General features: G+C 42.4%; 1 long non-coding RNA gene across 2 annotated transcripts in view; it reads right to left on the bottom strand.

The window, feature by feature from the left end:
• The window catches only part of LOC108505858, a 59,845-nt gene that overhangs the window by 921 nt on the left and 46,373 nt on the right, over nt 1-12,551 (bottom strand). The gene's annotated exons all lie outside the window — the stretch shown is intronic.

Genomic DNA, 12,551 nt, shown 5'->3' with positions numbered 1-12,551 from the left:
CATCAGAAAAAGGCATATCCAGAGCTAAAGAAAACCAATGAAGCATTGCTTTTTCTGTTATCAATATTGTATTAAATCAATGAACATGTGTTAAAATACTGCAGAGGGGGAACAGCAGAAAATTAAACGGACAATGGTAAAAAGCAGCTAAGTTTGGCTATAAAACTGATGCTAATTTTTAAAGCCTGATTTTTAGGTTGCATTGAGTGACAGCCTTGCAGAGACAGGTCCTGCATGTAGAGGTTGCTCTGTAACCATTGCCAGGGTGTCACCCCTGCACACGAGGAATCAGTGAGATCCAGGAGTTCACAGCACTATTACATTTTCAATTTCTGTCCAGGGGCAAGTATGTGATCCCATACCCTCAGATTTCAAAAAGCCATTACATCAAATCAAACCTCGAGAAGGCAGATTAAATATAAATAACAAAGTATTTTAACACAACTCTGAAGGAGGGTGAAAGAGTCTTGAAATACCTTGTTTTCAGTTGTTCAACCTGTCACTCTTTTGAGTGAGGAGAAATGCAGAGCTTACATGAGGACAGCACTGCACAGCCACCACTAAAGTCTTCCTGCCAGACAAAACCTGGCAGGAAGAAAGAAAGAGAACACCTTTTAACTATGGAAAGACATAAACCACTCCCACAAATCCACGTCCCTGGTTGCAGCAGCACTGGTGACTCACATCAGATTCCTCCGTTACTGCATGGATTTAGCAAATTTTGCTGCAGTAAGATCCTCTTATCCCCATAACAAAATTAGGACCTCATTTCATCTAATTTTATCGTTTATTTCTTAATTTTCAGGCCAGCTGTTGCAGTTCCATAGCAGACACTTGGTTGTTCTCTCTGTGTTTGACAAACCAGGTTTGGACACTGTTCAGGTGCTGTAATCGAGTGACAGAGAACAACCAGATCAAAGGGGGAAACCTGCCTAATGTTGCTGTGCCCCTTTGAGCCAGCTGGAGAACAGCCAACGTGCATCTCTGCTGACTCCTCTGGGGATGCTCTGGAGCACATTTACTCCTTCAGATCTGTTCCCTTAATGAGGTGAACACCTACTGCTCTGAAGGCAGGAGGGACCCTCCTCATGCCCTCAGTTCATCCATGAGATCTCCTGTCAGCCCTGCAGCACTCATTGCCTCACTAAAGCACTGATTAGCTCTGCATCTAAAGTTGTAATCCACAGGGATCTAGAAAAGATACAACCACTGGAGGAAATAAAGAAAGGGACAAAATGGACAGAGCAAAGACTACAGGAAACAGGAGGTGCTCAGCACCCTGTGAGCGACTGGGAAGCTCCACGGAGCTCCAAACTGTGTCCACTGGGGTTGATCCCTCAGCAACCTTGTGACTGAGCACACAGCAAACAAAGAGACACAAGCAGAAAATAATTATGGACAGAGTTTTTCTGAGAGAGATATTTCAGAAGGTTGTGGGTTTGGGGGAATGAGGTTTGGGAGGTCTATTTTTCCAGCAATCCCATTATCGGGAAGTCTTACACAATAGATAGTTTGCCATGTATTATGAATATAATAATAAAAATTGTCAAAAATTTTTATTTGTAAAGAAGACACTATCTACTTTGACAAAGAAACCTGCAGGAATGACAGACTCTGGAATGCTGTATCTATCCAGCCAGAAGCTCTTTCAGGACTAGGTTTGAAAGGAGCTTCAGAAATTTAATCACTGGTATCATCAGATGCCTAGGAAGTAGCACAGGAACAGGAATCCAATACACCTAAGTGTTAACATCTCTTTCCTGGGAGTTTTGGACCAGGAAATCCACAGCACTGCAGCAGATAAAAAGTCCAGCTTAAAAATGCATGAAGGATTTCTGGTAGACAGGAAGAGTGTGCAGCCCTGACATCCCAATCAACCCGCTCAAGGTGCTTTCTGTAGTGACTTGAAAATAGTAGAGGAAAACATACAAAACAAGACAACTGCTGAGCTAATTCCTCCTTTTGCCTTGTCTCTCCCAGCTGGGGAGCAGCCACACATACAGAGCTACAGCCCTGAGTCTGTGCTCTCCATCTTCCCTCACTGCTGGCACGTTTCCTTGGGCATTAATCCAGTTGCTGCCCTCTCTTTCCCCACTCCCTCGACCCCCATGGCTTTGTCCCTGCTGCCTCTGAGGGCCCCCTAACCTGCTGGGTTAGTCCTGCACTCAACCTCTGCCTCTGCTGCAGCTTCTTCTTGGGTTGTGATATCCCCCAGCAACAACTGACCCATTTATAAACAGATCTCAAAAGGCAGGAGTGAAACTAAACCCCCTTCATTTCTAGACCAGCTTCCAGGAGGTCTGACAGGAGCCCTGATGTGTGCACAGCACACAGAGCTGAGCAAATGCACCATTAAACAAGGGCTCAGTTCCCATTCCCAGGAAAGTTTCCCTTTGGGCAGGTGAGATGCAGGTGGAGCAGTGCTGCCTCACCCCACTGGCACCAGACTGGAGATATTAAACATGAATAACTGAGAAATTCATGAGATTTAAACCCCAGGATTGAAATGCTGCTGGTTTGTTCTGGGTGCTTGGTAGGCATGACAACTTCTTTTGTGATTAATTCTAACAATAACTTAGTTTTAGGATCCTCTGACATAAAAGTCTTGGCTGCTACAATATTAAATAGGAGATAAATCCAGAGAAATGTTACTGTTACTAAATCTTTTCTTTTTTTAAAGTCATCTTCATAATATTGCTAGATTAAGTTCTCAATTTAGAAAGCACTAAGGCATCGGGAAATTTTATCATTTTTGTCAGGCCAGAGCAAAAGAAATTTATGATCCTTAGAACCACTTTTTGATAAGCATGTAGTGTATTTTCAGGCTGAAATTCTTCAGGTAATACACATTAAGGACAAAACCTTACAGCTGCTTCACAATCTGAGCAAAACTCCCAAAGGGAATTAGCTGCAGCCATCACAACTCAGGCCCCTCTTCATCAAAGACAACTCTTATGTGCTTGTGTCCATGCTCTCAGATATTTTAATTGGAAAATCCAAAGCTGACCACACAGCTCTGTACCTTCATAGAGACTTACTGCCCAAACCACAGTGAAATTAGAGCTACAAGGAAATAAAGGCAAATTATAGCATAGGCAGCAGTGAGGAGGGAACTTCAGTCCCAAAATAGACAACAGAGATTCTTCTAAATATTGGCTTACTTGTTTTCACCTTTCGACTAAATATTTTCCCTGGATACATTATCTTTAGAACCCCCAAGTACAGCAATGGCCTTCCCTCCCTCTTCACGCTGACACTTGGAATTCAGTTTTCAAATTAAAAAAGTGGGAGAAAACACCCCATACTGAACACAGGAACAGAAGCAAAGATTAGTGCCTGGAAGAGTCATATATGAACAGCAAACAAACACAAGTCAGAATCACTGGAGGCAAAATTAAAACACAGTTGTTTAAAGCAGAACCTGGATGGCACAGACTGGAAAAATTCAGGTTGGAGCAAAATATCCAACAGCTTTAACAGGCATTCTCAAGCTGGAGAGACTGGACATTACTAATTGTAGGTGCTTCTGTACCTCTGTTGTGTAGATCTAGAGCCCAACTTAACTATGAAATTATGTTTTATGAAATTTAATTAATGAAATCCCATGGAAACGTGGGAAGCAGAGGCACAAGGGATGGTCCTGAATTCCCAGCCTGCAAAGAGGAAGACACAGGTAGTGAATGGCAGAGCTTTAGATCAAGAGACTTCCCAGAGGTTCTCCATTGCAAACCAGGGCAACAGGCCCCACCCAGGGCACAGGGGAGAACTTTGTTAGTTGAATTATTTAAGACTTCATGCAATCACAGCCCCCTCCCCTCCCTGTGCCTTCCCAGTCTGCTGGCCAACAGTGAATAATCTAAAAACATTACATACCTTAACAAATAGATGGTTATGATAAACACTGAATCTTACAACATTTTAGATGGTAATGATACACATCTATCTGAACTGCTATTTGCTGCTCTACAGAGATAATAGACCAGAGAGAGAACTGGAGAAAAAAAGAAATAAATGTATAATTAATAGCTCTAAGCAATTTCTTGTTCAGAGATGGCAACTGCAGAGGAAGGTTTATTAGGAGGAATTACTGAGGCAGAAACACTGTGATGATTGAGGAAACTTTTGGTTTACGTCCTGTGCTAGAGATAACTAGAAATGAAATAAGAAATGGGGAAGGAATGGTTTCTTATATAGTTTCTTACATTTTTATCTGTATTTCTTATGTAAAAATAAACAATGCTGTTCAAACTTAACATTTATATTTCTTAATGCATATAAGGGATCAGTTGATTTATTATGACAAAGTAGTTAACCATAGTTTAAGGAAAATTAAGTTTCTGCCTTTAGGCTGCAATAAGAGGTAACTGAAGTATGAACTGCTGACAAAACACACTGACCAAACACTGCTGCCTCTCAACAGTTTTGGCTGCCAAATTCAGCTTCCAAAGAACTGGACCTTCAAAGCACAGACTAGTCTAGTTCACCCAAAGGGAAGAGTGAGCCTGAGCTGTTGTTACCTCATCTTCGGAATAGTCTTCCCCTAATTCCCAATTTATATTGGAAGTGCAATATGGGTTAAAATAAACAAGCATGTTAACTTTATTTTAGTGCAACTACTGAACTATAAGAAATGGCCATGTCACCTGGAGAATTTTCTCAAAACACTGTCAATGTTTAGAGAAGCACTGAAGACTATGACCAAAATAAATGGCTGTGAACACTCCCTTGGAAAGACAGAGCAGTAATTATGTGTTAGAACCTGTATGAAAAACGTGATCTGTACAGCAAGTCATTACCTGTGCACTGAAACCTTCTATTGCCCAAAGTGAGCATGAATGGAACAGATCATGTTGCAGCTTTCAGCAAAATCAGACACCTAAAATGAAATAAAATTCCACTTTTTGTTATATCCCAAAATCTTTATATCCAAAGCAAAGCAAAACTGCTTGCAGAAATGAATAAAGTTTGTGTGATAATGGAGGGTCACCTCTGATTTCACTTGCAGAGCCACACTGTGAAACCACCCACTAAATTCTTCAGTTTTGAAATCATCTTCAGCTGGTATTTGGCTACAACATTCCAGTGAGTGAACAGCAAAACTCAGAATCAATGTTGTACTGCTCAGAGCTCTTCTAAGGAATGTGGGTGTGATCAGCTGCCAGCACACAAGAACACACAAGGGTAATAAATTCCTCTTTTTTATCCACTGTCCAAAGGAGGGAACAAGGATGGGGAAGGGCCTTGATCTGAAGGTGTGTGAGGACACTGAGGGCACTTGGTGTGTTCAGCTGGAGCAGAGGAGACTGAGGGGAGACCTCAGTGCAGTTCCAATTCCTGGGTAGGGGCAGAGGAGGGGCAGGGACTGAGCTCTGCTCTGGGGGGACCAGGGACAGCAGCCAGGGAATGGCTGGAGCTGTGTCAGGGCAGGTTCAGGTTGGATCTCAGCAAAAGGTTCTTCCCCCAGAGGCTGGTTGGGCACTGCCCAGGCTCCCCAGGGCAGTGGGCACAGCCCCAAGGCTGCCAGAGCTCCAGGAGGGTTTGGATGATCCTCTGGGGCACAGGGGGTGACTCTGGGGATGGGCCTGTGCAGGGCCAGGAGTTGGACTGGATGGTCCTTGTGAGTCCCTTCCAACTCAGCACATTCTGTGTTTCTGTGACTCCAGTGCTGTCCGAGCCCAAACTCCTTCCCTGCCAAGTACAAACTCCAGTACCTGGAGTCCAAACCTGCTGATTGCCAACTGCTTGAGGCACAAAGCCATTTCAGTGAGATGACAGATTGTGAGCACATCCTTCTGAGGCCTCAGCAATTTACTGGCTTGTTGCAGTTTATTGCTGGGCATTTGGGGTAGTTGTAAGAACAACTTTGTTAAACAAACCTCTTTCAGAACAGGGGAGATTCACTGCAGAATTCTGCAGGGTCTGGAGCAGAGCTGGACTGTGTTTGGCAGTCAGCAAACACAGGGCTGTCAGATGGTCACAGAGCCTGACACCAAGCCATGGTCCGAGGAGGAGAGCAGGATTAGCACTGCAGGGACACCCACAGTCTCAGGGTCAGTAACAGCTCAATTACACAGCAAAATGTGGTGATGGATTCCTTGAGATTAGAGACATTTCTATCAGCAAATAAGAAAACAGAAATCCAATACCAAGCATTAAGTGTGTAAAATCCTAGTTAATCATCGAACAGTAGTTTCTGACCTTATGTCCAGAATAAGTTGTGTTCATCCATTTTTAACGTAGCATAATAGTCTTTGCACTCTTTCTGTGTCCCACAGAGTGCTGTGGAGCACCTTGTTCTGGTCCTGGTAAAGGTCAATTAGTTAAAATTAGACTTTTTATGGGTTTTTTTAATGTCTGCCTCAGTTTTTTTTCTGGGATTTGTCTATGTTTTTGTGGGGTTTTGTTTTGTTTTGTAAGAATTGGGTAAAATTTATTCTTGCTATGAATTCTCATGTAGATGGGGACAGATTAATTACATGGTCTAGATTTCACACCCACATGTCATAATGAGGGAGTTAATCAGCAGGGATCCTTTACCAGAGAGCAGAGATTTCACAAACCAGACAAAAACTTCTGTTGCCTTAATCATTGACTTCTGACAGTTGTTCTTTCTCAGATATCAGACAGTTGGAAACACGGTACATAAACGAAGCAGAAGAAAACCCCAAAGATCAACAGCATTCCTTCAGATTACTTGAGAGCCACCAATATTTTAGATGTAGACTTTTCCCATTCCTCACAGTATCTCAGAGTAGAAACACTTCCATTTTCTCTTCCCAGTGTGGCCAGATCATCTTTCCCTGGTTCTCAGCTCCTCCACCTTCCTCACAACTGCAGTTTGACTACACCAGCAAGATTCCCCTTACCAAAACCTGTAAACTGCCCAGCTGTTACTCCAAAGCAGTGAAAGTTTCTAAAAGCACAGTTACCCCCCTCATTAACCAAACATTTAACAAAGAATAACCCCCTGTGTCACACTGCTCACACAATGTCTTTCAGGTTTAAGGACAAAACAGAGCACATGTAGCAGGTCTGAACTTTAGCCTAAGGATTTGTTGTGTGTGTTTGCACACCTGCACCTGCCCCTTGAAGCCACTCTAAGTTATGATTTGACCCCAGGTCTGCATATATCAGATGTGGGGTCAGAAGACAACAAAAAGTGCTACTTCCTTCTGTCCTGTCCCACTGTTCTTCAGTGTAACATGCACTATATTCCCTTTATTTTCCCTGCAGTACTTTCCCATCACCACAGCAGACCAGGCTTTTCAAACCTGGCACAGTGCTTTTAATGAGTCCTCTTGTGATTACAACCTGGTCTTTGTACAGACATTAGCCAAAATTCTGCCTGTTTTCACAAAGAGCCAGTCTTTTGTACATCTAAACATTTCCCAAATCCTGATGGGTACAAGTGTGTCTGAAAGGCCCAGGAGAAAAATTAAGCTAACCATTCAAACATTTGAAAACATTCATCAATTTGGAAACTGAATCCTCCTGAAAAGAAATCAGTGTGGAAATACCCATTTCCGTAGCTGAAAGTTGCTTCTGACATGATCTCACCCATCCCCAAACCTCCCAGAATTCTGATATTAATAGCATAGCACTTTAATATGTCAATCCTGGCCATACATATGCATGCCTGCCTTAGCTGTGGAGCAGGAGGCAGCAGCCCACCCTTCACTGAGGGCAAGGAAATGCAGCCAGACCATCTGATCACAGCCTGGGTGTGTTGGTGCATCTCCAAGCACAAGGTAGTTCTAAAGCACTCAAACCTGGATGCCTTAAATACAAACCAACACCATGCTTTTGAACTGTCAACTGATTCAAATGCAGCTGCTGAAAATTTAATATTGTAGGCAAGCTGTAGCACAAAGTGGCTTGAGACCACTGGTCCTGAATTATTTGAAGCAGACAGAGTGAATAATGGAACAGGTTTCATATGGTTATACCAGATCAGCAGAGATCAAATGCCTGCAAATGGATCCCAATTTGCTCAAAGGCTGTTTCCTACCTGCCTGCTGGTGGAGACTGGCCAAAGGAGAGAACTCCCTCACTGCAGAAACCTCTCCTGCAGCTATTCATTTTTGTCTTTGCCATATTAAAACCCCTTCAGTTCTGACTGTGAAAAAAAAGAAAATCATTAGCACTGCTAAGCACTTTAGATAGAGCTGTAGTTTAAAGAGAAAAAAACCACAACACAACAAAATGAAACTCCCACAAACCTCAAATACCCTGTTCTGACACAGGGGCCTGAGCCGACAACTGCCAGCCCATTTCTGTGTCTGCACAGCCCAGGAGCAGCTGGAAGTTCTAAAGCAGCCTCTCCTTCAGCACTTCACCAGAACTGACACTTGGCGGAGCTCTGCTGGACAAATCTTGAGCCTCAACAGACTTAACAGCAAAGGTACCCAGATCTTCAGGGCCTGACAAATGCCTGTAGGAACCATGGCACTGGCCCTTCCTATCCACTGACATCACAGACATCTGGTTAGTTGGAGACTTGTGGCTTGATGACTCCATTTATTATTTTAAATCCATTCAAAAATAGGATAATTGACATTTTGCATTCTAACTATTCACCAGTTTGACATTACTGTGCATTTTAATTAACATGAATACTCAAAGCTTGGAATTGAAGGGAGAGATAAGTCATATTAAAGTCAATAACTGTCATCTTTCAGTTCAAATTCAGAAACAGAACAAAACTAGACTTGTCTATCAAAGCTGACATTTCAACAGTACTAGTTAAAGGGGACTGTACTGATTCAGTATTTTCAAAGATGCTTTCACCCCATTAAAAAGCAATGTTCAATTAGGTCAAGCACAGCAGTGGTACACATTAACTGGGCACTGTTAAAGTCCACTTTAAACAATACAGTCAACAAACAAGCACAAGGTAGCCCAATTCCCAGTTAATCAGGGCTGAAGTCATACAGGGGTTGGAGCTTGGCCAGACATTGCACTTTCCACACCAGGAGTTCTCCTCTCTGAAGACAGTGGGGTAAGCTCCGAGCTGCCAATTATTAAATAATTAAAAATAAATACATTAAAAAATTTAAAATATGAAATATAATACAAACCCAAACCCCACCCAACCCAACCCACCAACACACCATTCTGCATCTCCCAAGGGAATACAGGAAGGAATGCTGACCGTATGCTTTAGGTAGAGGATGTTTACATCTCATCCTTAAGTACCCTGAGTCAGTTTTCCTTTGGTGAAATCCAAGTATATCCTTTAGGAAACCCTTCAGCTTTCACTCATTGACAGTAAAATTCCACTCTGAACGATTTTTCTCCCTCAATAATGGTTTACAAGCACAAATCCACCTCCAACTTACTAAATTTGGCTCCAATTCATGCTCTGCAACAAAGAATCTCTAAAGATAACTCGATAACCATGCCAATTAAACATCACAGGAGAAAGATACATATACCCTCATTTACAGCTCATTATTTAAAGTGTGAAAATATAATTCTTAAAATATGCATTTTAAATGCAAAAATCAAGGAATTTTATTTTGTTAAGAGTACGTTGTGCTATCATTGATTTTCTCCTCGAAATGTAATATACTGGAGGTAAATTATAAAGCTAAGGGAAGAGAAACATCCACTGGTGGCTGCACAAAATTTTCCATGTTTACTCTATTATATCTAATAAATTCAGACATAAATTAGATGTTACTAAAACATGTAAATGAATAAATAGACTTAAACATCAGATGTGCACTGAATACAACGGGAGAAAAGGAGATTGAAATTGGTCCTTTTAGATTAGATCTTCAACTTTGGAATGAGATGCAGAACAATTCTGGCCAATATACACTGGAACAAGTGTGCATCTGTCATGCACAAAGTGCCAGCTTTCCCTTCCCCTAGAAAGCTGTAAGGATACAGCTCCAGCACACACCCATTATTGCACATCCACACAGGATTCCCTGTGTCAGTGCACTCTGACATCACAAACCTGGGACAACTCACCACTTTAATAAGCCAATTTGATGCTGTAGCTATTTAAAGATATGCTAAAAAGGTAGTTACTTATAAAGTTGAAGTTATTATAAGTTATTTATAAAAATAAAATTGTTATATTAAAGTTATTTATAAAACTAACTAAGGTTAAAATTATTCTAAAAATAACTAATCCTTAAACACACCGAAATTTAATTGTCACGTGAGAAGCACAGGAGTGCAGGAGTGCAAGTAAAGAGGGGTTTATGGAGCAGGAGCAGTACCCTAATCCATGTCCAGCCACTAAACCTGTGCCTGTACCCCAGGGATCTTCCCTTCCCCCTGGAGCTCCTCTCTGCAAACAGGTTCTGTTCTCAAAGGCCAGGCTGGCCTGGCCCAGCAGGGCTGTGCTGACTGTGGCAGCAGCTCACCCTGGGCAGGACCTTCTCCTCTAATCACTGCTTCCCCACGGTAATAAGTGAGGTGTGTTTTACCATTAAGAAATGGTAATCAGGGTAAACAGACTCCTGCCCTAGAGAAAACACATGGAAAGGCCTCAGGAATATTTTCCTGCCTTTTCTCTAGCAATAAAGATTTATTATCCAGTGACATAATTGTAATGCTGAAACTTTCAATAGCACTGACCTTTTAATGTTCTTTACTTTCTGCTCTGAACTCCAAGCTGGCTGTCCCTGAGCTCAGGGATTTTTTTTTTTTTCACTTTCAGAGCATTTTCAGACTTGTTATTATCCATGCTGCTCCCAACTTTACTCAATAAGAGTGCAAATCACTTGTGGGCAGAAAGGTTGGCTGAGAGCAAGATAAAACATGCTCTCCAAGGCTGACTGATTAAGGTTGGAAGATACTGTTAATGAGTGTCTGACTCTCTGGGCATTAGGAATGCTTTAAACATGTTTGCTTCAACCTCTTTCTTAAAATGACTAAATCATCACAGCACCAGCTAAACACAAACTGCAGGGGTGGTGCCACAGAACACCCTTGTCAGGGAGATCTGGGAGTAAAGACATGAGGTTTTGTAGAGCAGCTCTAAAACCCCTTGGGTTTGTATTTCCCAACTGAAGGGAAGTCTGATAACAGCTTCATCATATCCTAACACAAAAATCATGCAACCTTAGCGTGGAGTAACTTAAAAAGTAACATGGAAAGTAAATCCTGGGGATGGAAAACAGGTGAGGTTTTTGTATTCTAGTCAAACAATGAAAAATAATTCACATTTATAAGCATTTCTTAACTGCTTTGTCAGGTGCCAGCCCTGTACATTTTGGAGTACTGTAAATGGAGTTATCTCACCACATTCTTCCAGTCAGTCAGTTTAAATCTAAAATATTTCATGCAGTCCAGATGGAAACCTCACCACCAAGTGACAGCAAAATCTGGGAGTAAAGAGGTTGTCATTGCTGCTTACATCAAGGCCAGGCATAAGGTTAGCAGTTTGCTCACTTCCCAATTAATTTCTTCATAGCCATGGGCTGTCAGGTGCTGTGTTCCTCCTCAGGGAAGACACTCATCCTCGTGGCAATAACTGTGCTCACCCCAAAGCCTCGTGGCAGACACAGACACAGCAGAGCTGCCAGGGCTGCCAGGGCCCTGCTTTCACCAAAGGCTGAAGGAGCAGCTTTGCTCCCAAACCAAGACTCCAATTCCCTGTTTCTCCAGCTGTTGCACACACTCACCAGGATATCTGGGCTCACCAGGTGTGCATGTCAGTAGCTGGATTAAATGCCAGGTAACAGTGTGGAGCTGCTCAGCCATTGCTGTCACAGCAAATGCCTCATGCCCTGGCCAAAATCAATCTTTTCTGCCATTTAGAAGAATCTAATTCACTGTTTTGAGCTGTATATTTTGTTTAATTGTAAGCTTCTGGTGTAGCATTTAATTCTCATAGACCAAATGAAGCTGCAAATTAGCAATCTCTTGTTAATATTCACCATGGCCGTGGCGTTCTCACCTCAAGAAAGGCCTGTGCTTAAAAAAACCCTGTTTTAACGAGTGAGGAAGTTAGGAAGAAATCCTTCCCTGTGAGGGTGGGGAGGCCCTGGCCCAGGCTGCCCAGAGAAGCTGTGGCTGCCCCATCCCTGGAAGTGTCCAAGGCCAGGCTGGACGGGGAAACTTGGGATAGTGGAAGGTGTCCCTGCCCATGGCAGGGGGTTGCACTGGATGGGCTTTAAGGTTCTTTCCCACCCAAACCATTCTATGAGACTTTGAATCCACTCTTTGATTCCCTTCCATTATGAAATGTAATCCTGAATCATCACTGGAAATTGAACACTGAATTTTCATTTAAGGGTCTATAACCTTACCCGGTATTTTTCTTTTATGTATACCTTAAATAATAAGCACAGCAGACCACTGCCCTCCAATTAAACATTAGCTGCAAATCTTCTCTATGGTCTTGCATGTTATTGAGGCAGACCATGAAAGAGCCATACAATGCTCAGGCTCAGCACCAGACAGACACAGTCATTTTTTTGTCAGGCTATTTTTTGCTGGTTTTTTTGCATCTCTGTACAATGCAGCTCTAAAGAGAGTGGAGCTAAACTGACCATCCTAACACCATAGATAACTTGTGGAAGTGCAACATA

Source organism: Lepidothrix coronata, unplaced genomic scaffold (assembly GCF_001604755.1).
Source record: "Lepidothrix coronata isolate B3197 unplaced genomic scaffold, Lepidothrix_coronata-1.0 Scaffold200, whole genome shotgun sequence".
In the NCBI taxonomy this organism is placed as follows: domain Eukaryota; kingdom Metazoa; phylum Chordata; class Aves; order Passeriformes; family Pipridae; genus Lepidothrix; species Lepidothrix coronata.
Note: the sequence above shows the minus strand (reverse complement) of the source record. Positions and strands in the feature narration are given on the sequence as shown.